The sequence below is a fragment of the Canis aureus genome, chromosome 15 (genome assembly GCF_053574225.1).
Source record: "Canis aureus isolate CA01 chromosome 15, VMU_Caureus_v.1.0, whole genome shotgun sequence".
Lineage (NCBI taxonomy): Eukaryota > Metazoa > Chordata > Mammalia > Carnivora > Canidae > Canis > Canis aureus.
Window position 1 is genome coordinate 33961123 of NC_135625.1, and position 25621 is coordinate 33986743.

At 35.1% G+C, this 25621-nt stretch overlaps 1 long non-coding RNA gene across 6 annotated transcripts in view; it reads left to right on the top strand.

Moving 5' to 3' along the window:
* Positions 1–25621, top strand: part of LOC144284493 (uncharacterized) — a 136529-nt gene that overhangs the window by 105425 nt on the left and 5483 nt on the right. For 2 of the 6 annotated variants that reach the window (XR_013352911.1, XR_013352910.1), the window contains exons 2-3: positions 18103–18200; positions 23601–23782. This is a non-coding gene — a long non-coding RNA (uncharacterized LOC144284493). Of the gene's footprint in view, positions 1–17053; positions 17205–18102; positions 18201–23600; positions 23783–25621 lie in introns of those variants that run through there. The other 4 variants (XR_013352913.1, XR_013352914.1, XR_013352916.1 and 1 more) reach the window with 3 other exon arrangements.

Below are 25621 nucleotides of genomic sequence, written 5' to 3' on the forward strand. Positions count from 1 at the left end.
CTAGTATTGCAAAATGATTTGATCTTGATCTAGCAGAGTTTGAGCATCAAGGCAAACACAGCGTCCCCCTATTAGTCTGCCATCTTAACTATTCCTCTGGACTCATTTTTTTCCAAAGAGGGAAGATTTTTAGTTTTGGTGAAGTCTTCTTTATCAATTTTTTTCTTTTATGGGTGTTTTTTGTGTTGTTATTAAGAAATCTTTGCTTGATTGAAGGTTATACAGATTTTCTCTGAACTTCTTTTCTAGAGATTTTATGATTTTAGGTTTTACATTATGACTATGCTTATTTGTGTTAATTTTGCATGTAGTATGAGTTGGATCAAAATTCATTTATTTGGCATATCAATGTCCAATTTTTTTTTTTTTAGCATTCTTTGTTTAAAAAAGCTATCCTTTCTCCACTAAAGTGCTTTTGTACCTTTGTCAAAAGTGGTTGTGGGTGGGGTTTATTTCTGGACTCTACACTGATTTAATGACTTTTCTATTTTTACATAAATACCACACTGTCTTGATTTCTGTAGGTGGAGCAGCTACATTTGTGGGGCTCAGTATAAAATGAAAATATGAGTTCCTTTGTTAAAAAATTATTAAGGATTTCAAGGCAGTAACAGCAGAGCATTATTTCCAGCAGAGGACTCTCCTAAGAGTGCAATCTGGTGCAACTCCATGAAGCTGATCCTAATAGTAGCATTATAATATGTTTTGAAATAAAAATCAAGTAGAGTTAGTATTTCTACTTTGTTCTTCCTTTTCAATGTTGTTTTTGGATATTCTAGGTTCTTTATATTTCTATATGAATTTTATAAACAGCTTATCAATTTCTTAAAAAAACTGATATTTTTATTGGAGCACAGAAAATGTATAGATTAATTTGGAGAGGGTAGATATCTTCACAGTATTGAATATTCAGATTTATAGAGCTTATTTCTTTTTCTTGAGTGAGTTTTGTAGTTGGTACCTTTCATGAAATTTGTTCAACATTGTCTGATTTCTGTGCATACAGTTGTTCATAATTTTCTCTTTCCTTCCTTTTGCTATTTGTGAAATCTCTAGTAATATCATGTCTCTCATTTTGATCTTGACAATTAATATCTCTTTGTTTTTTTCCTGGTCAATCTGGCTAGAGTTTTATTGAATTTATTGGTTGTCTCAAGGGATTATCTTTTTATTTTATCGAGTTTCTTTATTTTACTGGTTTTATGTTTTTTATTTCATTGATTTCTTCTCTTATTTATTTCTTTTCCCCTGTTTACCTTTCATTTAAAGGATATCCAACTATTATTATGATTTGTCTACTTTTCCTTACACCTTTTTCAGTTTTCTCTTCATGTGTTTTGAAGCTGTTATTATGTGCAAAAACATTTAGGATTGCTATGTCTTCCTGAAATAGTACACTCTTTAGCATTATAAAATAACCCTCTTTATCCCTGCCAATATTTTTAGCTCTAAATATATTTTGTCTTTTATTCATAAAGATACTTCAGCTTTTTTTTTCTTTTTGGTTAGTGTATATAATTTTCCATCCTTTTACTTTTAACCTGCTTGTGTCTTTATATCTAAAATATGTTTCTCATGGGTAGTATATAGCTGAGTCATATTTTTAAATCCAGTTTGAACATCTGCCTTTTAATTGGGGGGTTTAGATCCTTTACACTTAATGTGATTATTAATGTACTTAGGTTTCCATCTTGTTTCTTGACATTTGTTTTCTCATCCTATCTTTTCTTCATTCCCCTTTTGTACATCTTCAACTGTCTTTTGAATGAACTGAACATTTCTTATAATTTCATTTTATATTCTTTCTTAGCTTATTAGCTACAGTTTTCTTTTTAGTGATTGCTTTAGGATTTATTTTACACATTTTTAAGTTATCATAGTTTGAGTGATATTGTACCACTTAATGTATATATAGTATAAGAACTTTACAATAGAATTAGTTCCATTTCTCCCATCTTTATACTTTTGGAGATCATGCATTTTGCTATGCATATGTTATAAACACTAGAATACATTGTTGTTATTTTGGTTTAAATTTAATATTTAAATATTAAGTCAGACCTTTAAATATTAAGAAAACTATTTCATACATTATATACATATTATCATTTCCTTTGTGTAGATCCATATTTCCATCTGGCATTATTTTCTTTCTGTCTGAAGGAGTTCCTTTAACATTTCTGATACTGTGGGTCTGCTGGCAATGAATTCTTTCTGCCTTCTTATGTCTAAAAACATCTTTCTGTTGTTGTCACTTAACATTTTTTGGAGGGTAGAGATTTCTAACTTGACAATTTGATTTTCTCCTTCAGTAGTTATCCTATTGTCTTCATGCTTGCATTATATACTAAAGAAAATCTATCATCATTATTTTGTTTTTATTTATATAATGTTTATTTTCTTCTTGCAGCTTTAAGATTTTCTTTTTATCACTGATTCTGAGGAATTTGATTGTGATGTACCTTTGTGTAATTTTCTTCATGTTTCTTGTACTTATAGTTCATTGAACTTCTTAAATCTGTTGGATTTTAATTTTCATTAACTTTAGAAATTTTCAGCTATTATTTTTTGTGTCCTGTACTCTCTCTTCATTTCTTCAGATAATTCAATTACATGCATATTAGGCCACTTGATGTTGTCCCACAGCTTACTACTACTATTATTATTTTCTAAATTATTTTTTCTTAGTGTATTTTATTTTGGATAGTTTCTACTATACTTTAATTAAATTCATCACTCTTCCTCTGCAGGTTCTAATTTGTCATGAATCCTACCTACTGTTTATTTTATCTTCGACATTGTATTTTCATCCAGATGTTAGATTTTTAAAAATCTTCTATGTCTTTACTTACATTTGTGTGTGTGAAATGCAAGTATAATACCATTTTTAATGTTTTTGTTTGCTAATTCTGACATGTGGGCTAATCCTGAGTTGACTGTGAACGATTTTTCTTATCATTATGATTTATATTTTCCTGCTTATTTGCATAATTGGTAATGTTTGACTGGATGCTAGACATCGTGATTTTATATTGTTGGGTGCTGGATATTTTTATATTCCTGTCAGTGTTCTTGAGTTTTGTTGTGGCAGCAGTTAAATTACTTGTTAAAGTAAAATTTCACTTTAGAAATTTTCTAAAAATTTACAGTTAAATTACAGCCTGATCTTTTTGCACCTTTCTCTTAAGATTTTGTAATGCAGGGCTAGCACAAAATTTAGGGAGGGCTATTTATTTCTCACCAATGAGGTGAATTTCTTTTGAAAACTCTATCCAATGTTTCATGAATTATGACGTTTCCAAGTCTGGCTGGTGGTGACAAACACTGTTTCCAGCACCGTGTGCATGCTGGATCCTATTTCCTGTGATCTTTTGTGATGGCTCTTTTTTTAGACTCAGGTAGTTTCCTTCCATGCATGTACTGATTAGTACTAAATGAGGACCCTCTGCAGATTTTCAGAGTCTCTCTCTGTTTGGCATTTCCTTCTCCACTACTCTATCTTACAAACTGTCTAGACTAGTTGCTATCCCTAGATTCTCAGCTGCATCTTTAGCCAGGCTGTCCACCAGGCTCTGCTTGGGCTCCTTCTCTCTGTTCTGTGGTCCGAAAACCTCTCAAGGCCACATATCTGGGACAATCATACTAATTACCTAGTTTGTTTTTTGTCTCTCTGGGATCACTGCCCTTCTTTGCCTAATGTCCAGTCTTTTGAAAATCATTGTTATATATATATTTTGTCTGTTTCTTTTTCTGTTGTTGTTATTTCAAGTTAGAGATTTGAGGGTAAACCTGGTCCCTTCTTGACTAGAAGTGATATTTTTACTCTTTTAAATTTTTTTCCTGTTTTTTAAAATTGATATGTAATTGACATATACCATTATAATATACCATTATAATTAGTTTTAGGTGTACAACATAATGATTCAATATTTGTATATATTGCACTCTTTTTAATTTACTTGATATCACCTCTCAGTCTCTAGCTTTAGATATATGCGTATTTTCTCTCTCACTAAGGTCAGGAACTCTATTTTGTTCACTTTTTGTTGAACATGCGTGAATAAACAAATAAATGAAGGGTATGATCCAAAGGAGAAGATGACAATGAACATGGAAATCTTGAAGTTTTCTGTAATCAATTGTCAAGTTATCTTGATTTATAATTATTCCATGTTAATCTCAGTAGCACTTTACTAAAGATTTGGAAGCTCTTTATTGATAATTGTCTACTGTTTGTAGTGGTATGAGAAGGGTACTTTCTCCTTAGTTTGCAGAAAAGAAAAATTTTTTGGAGTGTTAAAAAATTTTTATTTACATTATAAAATGAATGAAAATAGGGACGCCTGAGTGGCTCAATCAGTTAAGCAGTTAAGGATCTGCCTTCTACTCAGGTCATGATTCCAGAGTACTGGGATCAAGCCCCAGGACTAGCTCCCTACTCAGTGAGGAGTCTGCTTCTTCCTCTCCCTCTGCCCCTGTCCCCTGACCCCAAGTTTGTGCTCTCTCTCTCTCTCTCACAAATAAATAAATAAATATAATTTTAAAAAGAACAATATTGAAGCTTTCACTTCTGGAAAATATTGAATATGTAAATTGGAATAGAAATTTTAATTTATCTCTGTGTATTTGGTGAAATTATGAGAGCTCTATAATTTAAATCTAAGCTCTTGATATTTCTTTCTTTTTTGGTCGGTTCTAGGAGGGCCCTCCCTTATGTGAATTACACAAATTCTTTGTGAAAGTTACTGAATCAGTAGTTTCCACAAGCTATCCAATTCCTCATTACTCTTAGTTTCCAGTATGAGAAACTCCATTTGATTTACGGTGTAACAATATCTATAATAGTTCAGTTTTGATGAATTTTTATTTTATTTAAAAATAGTGGCACAAGATAAAATTTCAAATATTATAAAATTCTCCTTTACTTTATATATTTAACTAAATTTTGGAAAATTTATATGAGAGTATTATACCCAATGCTTTGCACTTGCTTTTTTTATTAACATATTTTGAAGAAATTTCTCTATTAGCTTTTATATTTCTAATGCTCTTTTTAATCAATGCAAAATATTCCTTTATGTGCAGGTTTTACAATTTATATAATCAGCACTTTTGAAATTAAAGTTTTAATAGAATTCTTTGTCCAACTAAAAATATTAGTATCAGCCACACTTATTTTATATTTGATATTAAACATCTGTGAATACTTTTGGGTTTTTATTTTATTTACTAAATGTTCTGGAATTTTTGGCCATTCCAGTTGGCACATGTAGATCATAAATTTTGGTCAAGATAAAGCGTGAAGGCTTTAAAAAATTCACAAAAGTAGCCTCTACAGCAGCTTTTCTTGGCAAATAACAGCCCAGAGCCAAGCCAATATGTCTTTTTAGCCTCACTGTATTGCCTTATAGATATTTCAGAACACTTCAATTCATATTTGGCTGGTGGGATCCAGTAGTTGGATATAAATGATTACCACAAATGGATTCTGGTCTGCTGACCATACATTACAAAACAGTTTGGATTCATCTTTACCCTTATTTGTGAATTTCAGGTTTTTTGAAATTGTTATCCATCCTGTGGAATGAGGCATAATATTTTCAAAAGCAAGGTCTAGGATTACTAAGAAATTTCTAGTAGTATTTTGCAATGGGCTTGATCAAAGGAACTTAAAAAGAACAAAGAAGAAAGGAAAATCACTTTGAAAAAAAATACAAACACAACTCATTTTAATACTTTTTCTCCTAAAGGCTGAAGATGACTAATAATTATTGCTCAAATTCCTTAGGAAAATCACTTATCATACATTGTCTTTTTAAATCTTCAGACCAACACGGTGAGAAAGAGGTTTATCTACCTGAGAGTCAATGATATTAGGAGTTTAAATAAGGCTATATAGCAAGCAAGTGACAAAGGCTGGGTATGAACCCAGATTTATCTTTTCTCAAATATTGTGCTTTTTTTTCTACAGAAGAAAGATGGTTTTCCCACCATAGGATACTGTGTGTGTTTGCACATGAGCATCTGGAGAGTTCCTCCAGAATTTTCAAATGTTCTTATATTCTAGTATAAAGAAAAACATCTACATAACTTACATTTGTTTTGAAGAAGAAAGAAAGTAAATTTTAATATGCATTGAACTCACTACTTTATGCTTTCCAGTATTCTATTTGCAAAAATTATGGGTGATGGAGGTCTAAGAATTTGATCTTTGACAATTTAGAGAAAACCACATTTTAAAGATGTGTGCTCTTTCTTTGGTTGTCCCTGAAACTGGAAAAAAGAGAATATGGTTTTCATGAGAAGAGGACCCCAGCAGAGTGGAGAAAAGTCTAAGTAAGGATGGATTTTTTTTTAGTAAGAGATATCCCATAGTCAACTGGGGGTGACTTTTTTGAAACAGTAATAATGTATGGCATAAAATGTAAAGTTATTTCCCATTATATGGTATAATTATTGTTTTTTTGTCATTAAATATTCAATTAAACTTTTGACACATAATATCCTTGTGTTGCTTTTAGTTTGGGCAAATCTAAGTTGTGGCAAAATCATTAGGAAAGAGGCTAGCTAGGGGAAACCTAGAGAGTGAGTAGCAATCATGAATTAAGCAGAGGACGTAATAAAAAGGAAGAAGTAGAGGAGGTTTTACTTTTCCTCTAGATTCCCATTCTGCTCTGCTCTGAGAATCCGCAGCAATATCAGGACACTGGACTTACTATACATGGTGGAATGGGGACTAGAACCTAAAGGAATTGGGGATTCTATGAAAGGGAGTAGTCTGGGAGACTTAGGGATATTTGACTTAAATGACTTTCATACAAATTTGCCTTTTTTGTTTCACCATTTTGGGTAGAAGATGTTATGTATATATACAGTGGCATATTAGCCATAAAAAAGAATGAGATCTTATTATGAGCAAAAACATAAATGGACCTAGAGGGTATAATGCTAAGTAAAATAAGTCAGCTCAAGAAAGACAAATATCCTATAATTTCACTCCTATGTGGAATATAAGAAACCAAATAAATGAACAAAGAAAAAAAGAGACAGACAGAAAAACGCTCTTATTTTTTTTTTTATTGGTGTTCAATTTACTAACATACAGAATAACCCCCAGTGCCCATCACCCATTCACTCCCACCCCCCGCCCTCCTCCCCTTCCAACACCCCTAGTTCGTTTCCCAGAGTTAGCAGTCTTTACGTTCTGTCTCCCTTTCTGATATTTCCCACACATTTCTTCTCCCTTCCCTTATATTCCCTTTCACTATTATTTATATTCCCCAAATGAATGAGAACATATAATGTTTGTCCTTCTCCGACTGACTTACTTCACTCAGCATAATACCCTCCAGTTCCATCCACGTTGAAGCAAATGGTGGGTATTTGTCATTTCTAATAGCTGAGTAATATTCCATTGTATACATAAACCACATCTTCTTTATCCATTCATCTTTCGATGGACACCGAGGCTCCTTCCACAGTTTGGCTATCGTGGCCATTGCTGCTATAAACATCGGTGTGCAGGTGTCCCGGCGTTTCATTGCATCTGTATCTTTGGGGTAAATCCTCAACAGTGCAATTGCTGGGTCGTAGGGCAGGTATATTTTTAACTGTTTGAGGAACCTCCACACAGTTTTCCAGAGTGGCTGCACCAGTTCACATTCCCACCAACAGTGTATGAGGGTTCCCTTTTCTCCGCATCCTCTCCAACATTTGTTGTTTCCTGCCTTGTTAATTTTCCCCATTCTCACTGGTGTGAGGTGGTATCTCATTGTGGTTTTGATTTGTATTTCCCTGATGGCAAGTGATGCAGAGCATTTTCTCATGTGCATGTTGGCCATGTCTATGTCTTCCTCTGTGAGATTTCTGTTCATGTCTTTTGCCCATTTCATGATTGGATTGTTTGTTTCTTTGGTGTTGAGTTTAATAAGTTCTTTATAGATCTTGGAAACTAGCCCTTTATCTGATATGTCATTTGCAAATATCTTCTCCCATTCTGTAGGTTGTCTTTGAGAGAAAAACGCTCTTAAATATGGAGAGCAAACTAGTGATTGCCAGAGGGGAGGAAGGATGGGCGAAATAAAGGGGATTAAGGGCACACTTATGCTAATGAGCACTGAGTCATGTATAGAATTGGTGAGTCATTATATTGTACATCTGGAACCTAGTATAACACTCTATGTTAATTATACCTGAATAAAAATTAAATTAAAAATGAATAAGATGGCTAAAAAATTTTCTGTAGTTAACCTTAATAGCTCTGAAGTAGTAACTTACTACATTGTCAAGTTGACAGTTAGTGCCCTGATAAGAGCTAGAAATGGCTAGATTAGTTTTTTGCTTTCCCTCTTTCTTCTTTTTTTCCTTTTTTTCATATTTGGGGGGTTATATGCACAGGTCAATAGAAATCTTTACACATACCAAGTGGGCTTCTTACAAGGTGTTTGCAGTTCATAACGAGCATGTTCTAAGTTTTGCAAATAATCTCATTGGTATAAGAAGACTGAGAAATTGAGGCACAAAGAGAGTAAACTCATTGTAGCAGGATTTGGGATCTAGCCACAGCAGCAGGAGGTAAAATGACCTGTGGTATTTGCTAGATTCTAGGAGCAATCATTGCATCTGCCTCCAGGTACACTTGTGTTCCTTTTTCTGTTGAAGTTATTGATGGAAAATCAACATAATAGGATTAAAGAAAATTTCCATCATACTTTAAGTTAAATTGAAATAATACAATCCCACTTTAAGAAATATTATTTAGGGATCCCTGGGTGGCGCAGCGGTTTGGCGCCTGCTTTTGGCCCAGGGCGCGATCCTGGAGACCCGGGATCGAATCCCATATCGGGCTCCCGGTGCATGGAGCCTGCTTCTCCCTCTGCCTGTGTCTCTGCCTCTCTCTCTTTCTCTCTGTGTGACTATCATAAATAAATAAAAATTTTAAAAAAAAGAAATATTATTTAAAATGTATACTTACATAATGCAATGCTTTAGTTATGGATTTCTTTGAGCATCCCTAGATTAAACCTTGGTATTAAAGATTCTTAACCAGATAATGATCTTTTCTTATTTTGTGGTGGGATTCTCTCCCCTTCCAAGAGTAAACCTGTCTTAGTCATTATTTTTCCTTCAAAATCTCCTCTAGGACTGCCATCTAGGATCCCCAATTTAAGCAACCTTTTCTCAATGCCTGCAACTTAAGTGAATAATATTTTACATTGTTTTTCTGACTTACTTAAACAAATTACTGCACTTGTGCCCTGGTTCACTCATTCATTTGAAACTGAATAGATAATACAAAACTGTGTGATCATTTAGAGCACTTTTCATCTTCCTCACATAGATCAAATATTAATTAAACCTTATGCAACTCCTGTTAAGAGTGAAACTGTAACATGGTTAAGAGCACGAACTTTGAAATATGATGCCCAGGTTTGAATCCAAATTCACCACATATCAGCCGTGTGAAATTGAGGAAGTTCTTTAATCCCTCTATATGTGGTTACCTCATCTGGAAAATGGCAGTTAAATAGCATGTCCCTTTATCTAGTTGTTGTGGGGATTAAGTGACCTGATACATGTAAAGAAATAAGAATAGTGTTTGGGACACAGTTATTATTTATGGTTGGTAAATAATGTTTAAAACCAAACTCAAGCAAAATTTATTTCATGGTATTTAATATTTTTAACATTAAAAAGGACACTAAGAAGCAATTTAGTTTAATAGTTAACAGCAAAATACCACACTAAAGTCACTGCCACTTAATGCAGTGGTATATAGACTTAAATCATGCTAGATGTTACCTGCATTATCTCAATTGTAGGAAATTGTTTAATTAAAACATTTTTCCTCGGGCAGCATGGAAAGGCATGAATAATAAAATAGTGAAAGCACGAGTATATAGACATCCTTATCATAGTATCTATTTTATCACTTATAATTTTACTAATACTAGACATTTTTTTAAAAAAACAATACACTTCTAAGATAATTACATAAAATATCTTCATGCTTATTGTCAGTCTTAAGAATTTTCTCTTCAACCAAACTGATTTTAAAGTAAGAAAAGCCAGTAAGACACTTTTGCATATACATATCCTTAGCCCATTCTTTATACCTGCCTTATCCTGGTGAATTTCTTCCCACTTTCATTGGGCTCAAATCTTGGAATTATAATCTTTGATTTTTTAGTAGTTTTTAATTTCTATAATACTATTACATTTTCTAGTATTCTTCTCATCCTCCTTGTATCTGTGAGGTAAAAATTGGAAGAAGGGTTATTTCACGAACATGGAAACTGGATTGAGAAACTTTAAATAACATGCTAACCCCCATAGAATGAGGGCTGAGAAGAAATGGAAAGTAGATTCTGGTTAAAGTTTCATTGATTCTGTTGGGGTAGCCTTGTCCTAGTATGTGAAGGAAAGATTCTAGATAATTCTAAAATCCCCACTTCTTGGTATTTACCAAGAATAGCAAATCTCTTCCCCTTGAATGTGGGCATAACCTGTGACTTGTTTCTAAGCAATAGAGTATGAAAAAGGTGATGGGATATATGTGATTATGTACATGTTCTTTTATCACGTAAGATTGTAATGCCCATCTGGTGAAGATACTCTCTGTCTTGTTAGCTTTGAAAAAGCAAGCTGCAATGTTGTAAGAAGTCTACATGGCAAGAAACTTGGACCTCAGTGTGGCAATGCACAGGCTGCTGAAAATAATAGCTGTGTGAGCAAAGAAGTGGATCCTTCTCCATGCAAACTCCAGATGAGACTACTAGGCTGCTACCTTCATTGCAGCCTTGCAGAATACTCAGCTAAGCTGTGCTCAGACTCCTGATGCATAGAAACTGTTATATAATAAATGTTTTTTTAAGGTATTAAGTTTGTGATAATAGGTAGATAATCAAAACAAATTTTAGTACTAGGAGTGGTGTAATGCCATAAAAAATACCCAAAAATGTCGGAGTGATTTTGGAACCGAGCAGTAAATAGAGGCTGGAAAAAAACTGAGGAGCATGGCCTAGAAATCCTGAACTGTCTGCAACTTATTGTTCATAGAAATTTAGGCTTTAATGATGCTGCTGGTTAATAGTTCAAAAGGAAATGGGACCTATGTTATTAGAAACTGGAGCAAGAGGGTTAGGGTTAGGGTTAGAATCCTTGTTATGTAATAGCAAAAATTGGAGCAAAATTGTCTCTTGCAATTATGTGGTAAAAAGAACTTGTTAAGATGCACTTAGCTATCCAACTAAGGAAATTTTTAAGGAAAGTGTTGGATATCACCTGTTTCTTCTGGCTGCTTATGGGAAATACAACAGGAGGGAAACAAACTGAGGGAAGAACTGTTCAGAAGGACCCAGGGCTTGATGATTTGGAAAGTGTGCCTCTTCAGAGGCAAAAGACATTATATTTGAAAATAACTTAAAGCCCTGTTACAAATGAACGATCTAGAAGAGAAGATGAGGATGTGATTGTACAGCGTTTTGTTAAAACCTCAGAAAGACCAAAGGACTCAAGCTATCTTCAGTGACACAAAGGGCCTTTCAAGACATTAAAGTTGTGCGTCATGGAATTTTTTGATCAAATCATGGGGTTCCAAGAAGTTTACAGGCATTGTCCCTTTCTCTGGTGTAGTGAACTTCAATGAAACTTACAGACACCTACAAAGTGTTTGAGACAATTGTGTTAGCAAAACAACCATACATTAGTAGCTTGGACTGAAAGGCACAAAGAGAGTAAAAAGTGGAAGAGGCTTTGAAACCTAGTCCAGGAACTCTCAACATTTGCCTGGCTGGATTTCAGATATGCTATGGACTACTGCCTTCATTCCTTCTATTGCCCCCTTTTTGAACAGAAATGTCTGTGTGTATATAAAGGTTTTCTTATATCCATTCAACTATGGTATGTTGTATATGAGGGGAGGGTAGATAACTTGTCCCTTTAGTTTTATGTATTGACAGATGAACCTAAAGAGACTCAGCATCACATGCACTAGATTTAGATGATGAGATTCTTTTTTTTTTAATATTTTAAAAATTTTTTAGAGAGAGAGAGAGAGAGAGAGAGAGGCAGAGACACAGGCAGAGGGAGAAGCAGACTCCATTCTGGGAGCCCGATGCGGGACTCGATCCTGGGTCTCCAGGATCAGGTCCTGGGCCGAAGGTCGCGCTAAACCACTGAGCCACCTGGGCTGCCCAGATGATGAGATTCTAAACTTTGTGCAGATGGGATGGAACTCTGAGGGACCTATGATACGATGAGTGTATTATACATAAGGAAAAAACATAAATTGTTGGGGACCAGAGAGGGTGGACTGTGGTAGATAGATTGTAGAGTGCCTCCCACTATGATCCTCACCTTCAAGTATCTATGACTTTACATAGTCACTTACCCTTAAGTGTGGGTGGACCTGTGACTTGCTTTTATTCAATGGAATATGGTAAAAGAGATAGATGTGTTGACATGATTACATGGATGTGATTATGTAAGATTGCAAACCCATCCTTTGAGGAAACTCTGTCTCCTTTGCTGAAGGAGCAAGCTGCCATTCTGTATGCAGCCCATGAAGAGTCACATGGCAAGAAACTGAGGGCAGCCTCTGGTCAACAGATGATGAGAAACTGAGGCCCTTAGTGCAGCAGCCTATAAGGAACTGCATGCTTCCCACAATCACAGGGGCAAGGAAGCAGATCCTTCCCTACTTGAATCTCAGATGAGAGTGCAGCCTTGGCCAACACCTTGCTTGCAGCTTTGCAGAAGACCCAACTAAGCTCTGCTCATACTCCTGGCCCAAAGAACATGTGAGATGATAAATGTGTGTTTTCTAATGGTACTATGTGTGGGGTAATATTATTGCACATGAATAGATATCTAATACAAGGATTTGCTAAAATATAAATTCTGTGATTGCAAATAATTTTGTCTATATCCCTAGCACCTATGAATGTGTCTGGAATAGAGGTATTCAGTAAATATTTACAGGAAGTAAAGAAGAAAGGAAGGGAGGGAGATAAGGAGGGAAAGATTCCCTTTGGGAGTACACCTGTGGTTTGCACCTGTGTCAAACTAATTTGGTTATTTATACTAAATTGAGAGGTTTGCATGTAGATGTTTGGAGTTTGATAAATTCAGAGGTAAGAAGTAGTAAAGCTATTTCCTGAGGTTGGACTACTGTAACTGATTGTTATTACAATATCAGGGAATAGAGCAGTACTGGGACGTTATGGACTTGAAACCCATGTGCATTTCTTCCTACTCAATCAAGTGTGTAACTTAAAGCAACCAGTGCTCTGCCCTGCCCTTGCAGGTAGTTTTGAGGCCTATATATGCATAAGTTGATGGGGACAGACTCAGCCAGCCCTTTTATATTTTCAGGTGTGTTACATCATATATATATATTATATATATTATAATATATACAATATATATTACTATATATATATATATATATATATATAAAAGATTTTATTTATTCATGAGAGACACACAGAGAGAGGTAGGGACATAGGCAGAGGGAGAAGCAGGCCCAATGCAGGGAGCCTGATGCAGAACTCGATCCCAGACCCGGGGATCACGCCCTGAGCCAAAGGCAGATGCTCAACCACTGAGCCACCTAGGCATCCCTACATCTTATATTTTTAAAAAATAGTTTTAGAGAGATATAATCCATATACCATAAGTTTACTTAAGTGTGTAATTGATTTCTTAGTTGAATGTATGTAGGCTTGAGCAACTAACATCGCAGTGCAGTTCCAGAATATTTCCAATTGCCATAAAGACCTTTGTGCCCATTTGCATTCATTCCTCATTCTCACTGCTACCCCAGACAGCACTAATCTATTTCTATCTCTTAGATTTCCTTTTTATGGGCATTTCATATAACTGGAGTCATGTGAATATGGAATCATATGGAATATGTGGTTTTTTTGCATATGGCTTCTTTTTACTTAGCATAATATTTTTGAGGCTCATCCATGTTGTAGCACATTTCGGTACTTTATTCCTTTTCATAGCTGAACAGTGTGCCATTGTATGGATGCATCACTATTCACCAGTTTATCAATATTTTGATTGTTTCCACTTTTTAATAAAAGTAACACGGCCATGAATATTCACTTCAAATCTTTGAGTGGGTGTATTTTCATTTCTCTTGAGTAAATTCCTGGTGGGGGTATAAGTGCATATGTGGGAAAATAAGTGGTAGGGGTATAAGTCATATGATAAATAAGTTAATTTTTGTTAACATTAAATAAGTCAACAAAAGTTAATTTTGTTAACTTTTGTTAATTTTGTTAATTTTGTTAACTTTTGTCCTAACATTATGTTTAGGACAAGATTTTGAAAAAAATTAAGGCCTAACAATGTTCTTTGTAAATAATATTTATTAAAGCTCTATTTACTTGATTTGTGCATTTATAGAAAAAAAAAAAAAAGTAGAAGGGATGCCTGGGTGGGTCAGCGGTTGCACATCTGCCTTCAGATCAGGTCTTGATCCCAGGATCCAGGATCGACTCCTGCCTTGGGCTCCCTGCAAGGAGCCTGCTTCTTCCTCTGCCTATGTCTCTGCCTCTCTCAGTCTGTGTCTTTCATGAATCAATCAATCAATCAATCTTAAAAAAAAAAAGTAGAAGATGGGTTGCTTAGTTGTATAAAATAAGGAATGTTATAAATTCAAAAGAAAGCACACCTTTAAATTTGAGAGATATATATTGCTCTAGTCCATTACTGATATAAAGTGCAACTATAGGCATCAAACACTTAATTATCACCCAACATTGTTTACTTACAGGAATATTTGAACCTATGTTGAAACTAATTTTTAAAAATTTATATTTATGGATGTAATTATCCTATACCTTGAGGAAGTAAAAATAAAATAAGATGCCATTTTATATACTTATTTATGTAACATCTCTTAAGTAGAGAAACAAAAAGGTAGTTAGTATATATTGATGAGCAGATAGAGAATTTAGAGCAAATAAAATAAGAAACTATGCTCGAAAGATCCATTGCTTCTAAAACTGCAAATGTCAGCATTTTTGTTGGCCGGTTGGAGAGTTCACTGATCTAAATAAGGAGATTTTAACTGGGTTTTCAGAAACAAACATTCCTATAGGCTTGATTGGATTAGTAAAATTCTCTAAGAATTAAGTTCAAAATATCCAGAATGTCTTTCAACTCATATGCTATGCATAAGACTCTTTTTATCACATTAATGTTAATTTCCTTATTTGTGGAAATCTTTTGTGAAGATTGTGAGTATAGTTTTCAGGATAAAAAGGAACTATACATCTGCTTAGCTTGCCATCCTCATAGAATGGAATAGATTAAAAATGGAACATGATTTAAGAAGGACTCACTTAAGTTAATGAATGATAGATAGATCTTTGATGTGTCCAAGAGGAAATACAAGGTTGTTGGTATACATTCCTGAATGCTTTATTTAGTTATATGGAGGGTAGCCTTATTTTCCCTGGAGTTTTCTTCTAGGTACCATTGTCAAAGAAAGAATGATGGGCTGAAGAAGCCAAGGGAGCAACTCAGTGTGGCATTTCTTATGTTCTAAACTTTAGGTATGAAAGGCTGGGTTATTCAAAGACCATAAGTAAGTAGGTCACAATTCTTTACAATACCAAGCTTTCAAAAAAAAAATCACCTCATTTTTTTCTTTTGATGTCCAGATATTATATACACAATTTTTCAATGGTAGGAAACTTTAAAAACATTACATGTACACATAAGAGATTATATGAATGTTTAAACTAGGACACACAATCTGGGGAATTTATAAGTCAACTTTAGCATGGAAAAATTAACTGGCAAAACTGACCAATGCTTTTTGAGCATTGTTACCATGTGCTAACTACTGTTCTATTGCTAAGCATGACTACATTAAACTTTGTAACAATCCTATGAGGTATTTATAATTATGATCATCTCCATTTATTAGGTGAGGAATCTGAGCCCCAAGAAGTTAGGTAAATGGCTCATGGCCACACAGCTAAAAAGTGAAGTCAAGGTTAGAACTCAGGGGGCAGCTGGATGGTTGAGTTGGTTAAGCATTGACTCTTGATTTTGGCTTAGATCACAATCTTAAAGTCATGGGATCCAGCCCCACTTCATGCTCCACACTCAGTGGGGAATCTGCTTCTTGCCATCTCCCTCTTCCCCTCCCCCATCACTCGTGGGTGTTAGCATATGTGTGCTTTCTCTCTCTCAAATAAAGAAATCTTCAAAAAAATAAGTAAATTCAGATAATCTGGCTCTAGAACCTATGTTCTGAACCAATATTCCATATCATCTTCTGAAATAATTATGCAGAGTAATTTTATTATAGGAAATAAGATGTACACCTATTATCGTGTTCTCTATACCTTGTACTGTAATACAGTCTTGAAGATTTATCCTTTTTTATTGAGAATTTGTAATCATTTGAGAAAAATTAATGACATTTAATACTGTTAATAACTATTTTGAGAAGAAACTTCCATAACTTTTTTTAAGAAATAAATCACTTTTCTGTTTAATATATCCTCTTAACCAAAAATATTTTCTATAGTCATTCTTACTATATTTACACTCATTTATTCTGTCTCAGGGTTTGTTGTTGGTGAATGGGCCTGTTTGAGAGTTTAGAAGACATTTTAAGATATTCTCTATTATGAGTCCATACTGCAGTTGAACTACTCTCTCCTGGGCATTCCTGGGATTAGATTAAGATGTAATTATTATTCATAAGATGTACAACATAGTAAGGAAAATTATAGGAAATTACCTATTATATTTAGGTAGATGGTCTTTAAAAATCTTGTTTTAAATTAGACATTTTTATGGGATCCCTAGGTGGCGCAGCGGTTTGGCGCCTGCCTTCGGCCTAGGGCGCGATCCTGGAGACCCGGGATCGAATCCCACGTCGGGCTCCCGGTGCATGGAGCCTGCTTCTCCCTCTGCCTGTGTCTCTGCCCCTCTCTCTCTCTCTCTCTCTGTGACTATCATAAATAAATTTAAAAAAAAAAAAAAAAAATTAAATTAGACATTTTTATATTGATGCTTAGGCATGTTAATGACAAAATTTATTTTGACAGAAGCAGCATTAACTGAATAAAATGTCTTTCAGATAACAAAAATGCAGTTAAAGTCTAGCAGTTGACACCACAAATGTTCAGAACTGAGGCTTAGTTAAATGGAAGGCATAGCACTTGGGAGTAAGCATACTTTGCTTTAATATGTCCAAGTTAAAACATAAAATAAGATTGCTGAGGGGGAGATTTATAAATTATTTCAGTAAACAAATTATTTTTGTGCACCCTTAAGCTGGTGAAAAGCAACTGTTTACCTGAAAATAATTGATATGCTAATTTTAGATAATTTTTTTCTAGGCATTAAACCAAATCTCATAAGAACCCCTATTATGGTAGTTTTTTGATTAGTTTGAATTGTCTCAGGCACTTGCAATTGTTTCAAAGATTGTATTTCCTTGAAAATATCCTATAATTTAGTATTTCCACTCTTTCTGGCTGTACTTTCCTTGCTTCCTCCAAGGGGCTACTCTCAAGTACTTCTCTAATTTACAGGGTGCATATTTTCTATTTCTACCTGTAATTCTGTGAAAATAAAGTAATTGTTCAACAGGTAGTAATATGAATGCAAAAATATGTCCCCACTGAAGCATTAACATAATTTAATGTACATTCAACAAAATTAAAGCAGCCAATAAGGAATATAATTCTTATTTACATTTTGAAATGGTGGTAACAAAGGACTTTGTTGCCTGTTTTGTAAATGTAAGCTTCACACTGATTTACTTTTAAAATTCTATGGACCATACAAGTTACTTAATTTAAAGTTTTCACCGTTGAATTCAAGCTTCTTTGGTTAAGTGAAGAATAAGAATAAATCTCTTCTAAGGGCTCAATATTTGTGTGTCCCTTCTCCCCCAAATTCATGTGTGAAGCCTTTTTAATACCAATATAATGGTAGTCAGAGGTGGGGCCTTTAGGCAGTAATTAAGTGATGAGGGTGAACCTTCATCATGGAATTTGAACCCTTTTAGAAGAGACACAAAGGAGTTTGCTTTCTCTCTCTCTTCCCTGCCTTGTGAAGATCCAGGGAGAAGATTCCCATTAGCAAACCAGGAAGAGGACTCTTACTCAAACCTGACCATTCTGGTATCCTGGTCTCAGACTTCCAGCTCCAGAACTGTGAGAAATAAATTTCTATTGTTTAAGCCATCCAGTCAATAGTATGCAAAGTAGCTTAAATGTACCAAGACAATCTATAGAGAAGAAAATATAGTAATTTAATTTCTTCTGAATTCTGCATAACATTAGTCATTAATCTATATTCATATGTAATAAAGATCTTTCAGCAGAATGGACAATGCATAAGATATGCATTTACCAAGGTAAAGTAGACAGTGTTTTTCTTAAATTGCATACATCCACTTAGACTTTTTGGTTTTATAATTTGCCCTGTTTTATAACAACTTCCATGAACTGCTTATTTATTTCAAGTTCTACAATATGTATTTTTCATTTGATGAAATACAGACCACAGATGCTGTAATAGAGCTTAAATCGTGACAAAAACTCAATTGTGGTAAAAGAAATACACCAGAAGTAGTATTTGGTTCACTTTAAATTTTATTGGAATTGTATGAAGTAAATTAAGATGTGCGTGAGAGAGCTGATGGGTTATGATTGAAATTTTAGGTTCTACTCATTATTAGAAATCAAAATCAATTTAAGATGTCAGTTTTCAATAGTATTCTTATGTATAACTGAAACACAGAGATATGTAATATTTGGTACAATAAAGATACATGGCTTCTACTCTCTTGAGACATCTGTCTTCGTGAAAGAGATGAAGCGTACCAGCTCATGAGTTATGTAACCTTGAGACAATATTCCATTTCTACTTACAAGGATGAATAAATGTCATAATAAAGACCAACTATCATTTGTTATATACAAACTATGTGGTTCTTTTTTTTGGCATTTTTTTTTCTGGATCTAAATAACTACAGGTGACATTTATGAGAAATGAAGTGTACTGAATTCAATTGAGAAAGTAGAGGATTCTATATCTCCATTAACTTGTGAGGTTTCATCATTCTAGTCCTTTCCTGACAGCCTAATGATCTTTACTTTCCCCAAATTCACGAGGCCTACAACAATCATTTGGCAATTAACTGTGCACTGAGTTAATACATCAGTTAGATTTCAGTACACATGTAGGAATATAGAGGGAGGATTGATCTGGTTCCCTGGAAAACATTTAGAGACCGATTTAAATGAAGAAGGTTATTGGGGAATGCTTTGGGTAACAGCGGAGGTGAGGAAAGTAGGAGAAGGCAAAAGGAGAAATTGAACTGCTAAGCAAGTGACAGTAGTTCCTGCCAGTCCTTCAGGGAGGGCTCACTTGGTTGGGGAGAGCTCCCCTCCACCCCACCACCCCACTTCCCTCACCCCACACAGCTCTCATCACCTGAGGGAGATTCCCAGGGAGGGACTATGTTCCTAGCTAGCACATTGACAGTCAATGTTTCTGACTGATAAAATGAGTCTAGGTCCTGAAGCCCAGACCTAGGAGACACATCACAGCATCCACTTTAGGCAGCAAGTGGATGCAAGGTGACTAACAGAGCCACAGGCCTCAGGTACGCTGTTTTAAAAACTGGCTTCTAGTGTATACTGGTTGTGCGACCTTGGGGAAGTTTCTTAACTTTTCTGTCCCTACTAAGTGGAGGATAAGAATACTGCAGGTATCTCATTGGGTTATTGTGGAAATGGATTGTGGAAATGGATGAGTTAACACATCTTAAGTACATAGCAGTTCTTGGAATATTGTGAGTACTCTGTAATTGTCAGCTATTAGTATTAGAGGTTGCTATAAAATGATGAAATTATTTTAAAAACTAACTTACCCATATGAATATTTGTTCCCATAAAGGACAAAAGGGGCTAGTAATAAATAAATTCCGAAATCCCTAATTGTTTAAAATAAGGATTTATTTCTTGGCCACGCTAGATATACAACATGAGTTGGCTAGTGTTTTCCTCATTCTCTGACCCAAGCTGACAGAGTAGCCACTAGCTGTATCACTGCTACTGGTATGGAAGAAAAAAAGAGATAGCATTTTATTTGTATTTATTTATTATTATTTTTTAATGTTTTATTTATTTTTCAGAGAGGAGGACAGAGAGAGTACATGAGTGCAGGGAGGAACAGAGGGAGAGGGACAAGCAGACTCTGGGCTGAGTGCAGAGCCCAACATGAGGCTTGATCCCATAACCCTGAGATCATGACCTGAGATGAAACCAAGAGTCACTTAACCCACTGAGCCACCCGGGCACCCCAAGACATAGCATTTTAAATGCTTGCTGACTCTTAAAACTTCCACCTGGAAATGATACATATCATTTCCACTTAGAGTTCATTGGTCAAAACAAATCACATGCGAACATAAAACTCTAAGGGATGTGAAGTACAATCCCACCCTTCATCTAGAAGAAAAATCAGAATGACTTCGTAATAGCACTAATGACTATTACAGTTTAAAAACTTACATGGGAGGATATGCTCTGAATGACAGCTAACCTTTATTGGATGTTTATTATGTATGTGCCAGGCACTGAGATAAACAGCAATACTATGATATAGATCCTGTTAATATCCCAATATTGTACATTAAAAAAAACCCTGAGGCTTAGAGAAACTTGATCAATATCGTGAATGTAGCAGGTGGTAAACATGAACCCAGATTCAGGCCTATCTGATTGCAAATCTCACTATTTCCTCTAAGAACTTCAGTGACACCAACATGACTCGAAATATTTTCAAAATGCATGCTTTTTAGGGGCGTGTTGGTGGCTTAGTCAGTTAAATAGGTGCCTTGGGCTCAGGTCATGATCTCAGGGTTGGGGTCAAGCCCCAAATCGAGCTTCCTGCTCAGTGAGGAGTCTCCCTCTGTGGTCACTCCTGCTCGTGCTCTCTCAAAATAAATAAAATCTTTAAAAAAATACATGCTTTTAAGATTTATTTCAAGGAATTAATGTTGGGAGTCTATTACTTAGAGGAACCAAACTCCCAAAGTTAAGTCTCAAATGTGAAGTCTTAAATGTAGTAACTTTTTTTTTCTGTTCCCATGATGGCATTGGATGGTTAAACATGTGAATAGATAGCACTCATTCCCTGGTTAACAGTCAGACTAATGGAGACTCCACTTTCTTTAGCACAAGGTGCATGGGGGTTATCTTCCTTCCAGCCAGGATGATGCTTGTGGGCTAGGCCTAGAAGTGATACACATAACTTCTGCTCATTTTCTGTTGGCTAGAAACTCAATCACAGGGCTATACCTGACCACAAGGAAGGCTGGGAAATAAAGTTAGCTGTGCACCTAGACAGTCTTGCTTGTGAGACAACTATGCTTTTAATTTCCATGGGATTGAAGAGACCTTAAAATGGGATAAATGCATTTGAAGTTAGCAGGTTGTATCTCAAAGGCACTTCATTATTTGGCCTGCATTCCTCTTTTCCTTACTCTAGGGTAGTATGATATTTGGGTTTTTCTTACTCTTTAACATTTATTATCCTGCATTTTGTAACATGTAGTCTGCTTTTGGGCTAATGGGAAGGGTATAGGTAAAACTGTTTACATTTCCTTTAACTGCTATATGAGATTTTGTAATAATCAGTAGGACGAGTCATAGGACACTCCAATAATGATAAGCAGGAAGGAGCCCGTAGTCTTGCCCAGAGGAAGAGAGTTTCATGTGCTCCTGGGCCAGCAGTGCCTGCTTCTGGGGCCCACCAGACAACTAGATAACACTGAGGTCTGGAAGGAGAGAAGATCTTCAGATATATCCTCCAGATGGTCCCTTACAAACTATAATGAGAATTTGTAAGATGTTGTACAGGGGACGTGGACCTGGAAGAGAATTTTGAAACGTGATGCAATGAATTGGGAGGTTTAAGTCTTATTAATTTGAGCAGGTAGGTGTGCTGTATTGCCCACTCCCATGGTTAATCATAAAGTTAAGAGAGTCTTAAAGTTGAGTTCTGTATCTTCCTATGATCCTAGGGGTGGCCATCATTACTAGGAGCATGAGGGTCCAGTAACATATAACACTTTAAACAATGTATAAATGCTTTTAAAGACAATATTATTTTCATTCTGCCCACTTGAGAGGGTCAAGATCTCTGTTCTTCAGAATCAACTTTCTATTTCTAGCCCAATCCAGGCACTATGTATTTTGTTAACATGAAGCATGTATTAACAGTGGCTCTGAAAGTTAACAAGGCAGATACCTGCATCATCATTTTGTAGAAGAAAAAAATGGGCTCAGTGAGATGATGACTTTCCTTAGGTCTAATAGTTGGTAATAATACATTGAGTGTGAAGTGAGTTCTTCCAATTCAGTTGTTATTGTTCTTTCTGCCCAACTATGCTGCCTATCACATTCTTTTGAACATATTCAGGAGTAGCAGATATTCATTCTTTGAAGATAAGTTCGAGTTTGGAAATAGCCAGAAGAAGTGGGAAATACAATTGGTGACTGGTTAGATAATGCTATTTGGGATTTAAAAAAATGAAGTATATCTATAAACTAACACATTTTTTGAGGCTTATAAACTAGCACTATGTGATAATACATATGTCTTAAATATTTGTTGGTTTTATTGAGAAAAATGCAAAAAAATGCTTTAAAATTCATATTTTGACTATGTAGCCATATGACTTTTACTTATATTAAAATCAGAACCAGATCCAAGGAAATTGAAAACAGAAACTAACCAAGAGCACAGAGTGCAGAGTTCAAACAATGGTCGTGTTTAAAAACTGAACTTTTGTTTTCAGTGATTTTTAATAAAGTCTCATATCAATTGGTGATTTGGCCTCTGAGAGGGGTTACATATAAAGGTGGAGAGAGAATGAGCAGTTATTTCTATCCACTATGTGTTAGGTGATTTATTTTACTTAATCTTCAAACCAGTCCATGGAACAAATAATATTTCCATTTTCAAGGTGAAGGAAAGGCTCATGGTTTTCAGTTACTAATCAAAGGGCACAAGGGACTAGGAGGCAGAGCTAGAATTAGAATTCAAGTCCATCTGTTTCAGAGCCAAGGTATTTCTTCCAAACAATGCTGTCTCTTTTCAAAGGTATAATAAGAAGATGGAGTTGTAATAGATTGGTTATCTCACCAAAATATGTCTGGGTCCTAGAACCAGTGAATGTGATCTTATTCATAAAAAGGGTCCTTGCAGATATGATTAATAATCTCAAAATGAGGTCATCCTGGATTATCTGAATGGGTCCTTGACCTGACAACAAGTGTCCTTATACAAGATACACAGGGGAGAGACAGAAGGAGAAGAGAAGGCCATGTGAAAGTAGAGGCAGATATTTGAATGATGCAGCCATAACCAAGTACCGGAAGCAGGAAGAAGCAAGGAATAGATTATCCTTAGAACCTAGGGAGGGAGTGCTGCCCTGCAGACACTTTAATTTCAGACTTGTGGCATACAGAGCGATGTGAGAATTAGTTTCTGTTTTTTTTTTTTTTTTCATGCACTAAATTTGTTGTAATTTGTTACAGCAGCCCTAGAAAGCCAATACAGGAAGTATGGGGAGGAACATGCATGGAGGAAGGACACGTTGATTTATTTAAGAGCAAAGAAGAAAGGATACTATCTTTGGAAACTGGTAGGCCTGGGGTTGAACCCCAACTGTGCTGCTGATTAACTGTGACTCTTGCAGAAGTACTATAACCTGTCTAAGGTGAGGTTTCCTTATCTGCAGAATAGAAATTATAATGCATTTCTCATCAGATTATAAGGATTTAATGAGAGTATATAAAACATTTAGCATAATATAAGAAGTCAGTTCCTCTGTGGATCAGAAGAATATTTAATAGTGAAATAAAACAATATCTTTGAGTTTAAGTAGCTTGTATAATTTTGTAAGTGAGATAGATAATGCAATATAGTGTTATATGGTCCATAATAGAAATAGGATACAGCAGTGGCACAAAAAAGGGAATGATTGATTCAGATTGGTTGATTCAGGGAAGCTCTCACAGTGAATACACTTGAGCTGAAACTAAAAGATGAACAGGCTTGTACCAGACAGAGGAGGGGTGGGGGACTGGAAATAGAAGAAACAGAATGTACAAATATCCTGAGATAGAAAACAAAATGGTACATACTAAGGCCAGCATAAGGTGTGAGAACAGGAAATGTTGGAAAAGGTTCAAAGAGTTAAGGGGGCCCAGATACAGATCATGTTGGGTCTTGGATATCACTAAAAGTAGTTTGCTTTCTCACAAGCACAAGTAGTGGATCTGATAAATATATGCAAATCCCTTCATCTTATATTTCCTCCTCTGGGAACTTACACTTAGTAAATAATTGAGAATATACACAAAGATTTAGCTAGAAGGCTATTAATCATATATTTTTTCCCAATATCATCAAAACTGTAAATAACCTAAATGTCCATAAATAGAAGAATGATTAAATAAACTATAGTATATGGAATACTAGATAGCCCTAAAAAGGGCATTATATAAATACTATTATAAATAATATGAGATAAATAAAAGAACTATTTGAAACCTGTTTAGAACTATTAGATATCTAGATTCCCCACCCCACACCTTGATCCCATATTTCTGTTCCTTCTCCATACATAATATTGAAGGTTTATTCCTTGGAGAGGGTAAAATAGATGGTGTCTGGGCTGGGGGACATCTGATGTATTTGAGAGTTGAAGCATCCTGAAAACAGGGAGCTAAATGCATGTATGTACATTGAATGTTGCTTCCTCGTGGCTGTTCCCTTCATGGGCTCCAGAGACAAAGGTGGTCAGGCCTTTACCTTCCAGGCATAAACCAGGAAGAAGCTCTATGGAATCTGACCAATTCAAAAGAAAAAAGACCTAAAGAGACTGACATTGAATGTGCTGAATAAACAGTCCTCCAGTTCTCTCTACCATAAAACTCTTGGTACCAAAGCTCTGCCTTTAAGCTTACATCTTCCATCAGCTTTTTAGCTCCCTTTTGTAAATATGAGAAGACACAAAATGTTACCAGATAATTGAGGAAAGTTTCTAAGTGAAAGACACCAAGACAAACGTGCAATTTGGTGGAAAAACATTTTTAAAAATTATCATTAATGTCCCTAGAAAGATAAGAAAAATATTTTATGTATAAAGAATAGGATGCTTCAAAATCAATGTCCAAAAACAAGACAGAACTTGAAAATTAAAAAGAAAAAATCATGGTAGAAAATACAAATACTCAAAATAAGATGTAGAAGTAAAATTATTTATTTCTATAGTACTGCAAAACCATTAAGCCAACCCCCCCCCCCACCCACACAAAAAAGAAAAACCGTAATGGAAAATAAGAGAGAAAAGATTAAAGCATCAGAACACCATTTGTGAAAGTCAAGGAATTTCAGAAAGATATTCCAGAAAAGTGGAAAGGAGGAATTCACCAACAAAAAAATTCAAGATTACTTCATAAAACAGAAGGATATAATTTTTTAGAATGAAAACACTGCAAAAAAAACAAAAGTTTGATTTAATACTACTAGGGTTTGGGGAGTGTGCCTGTAT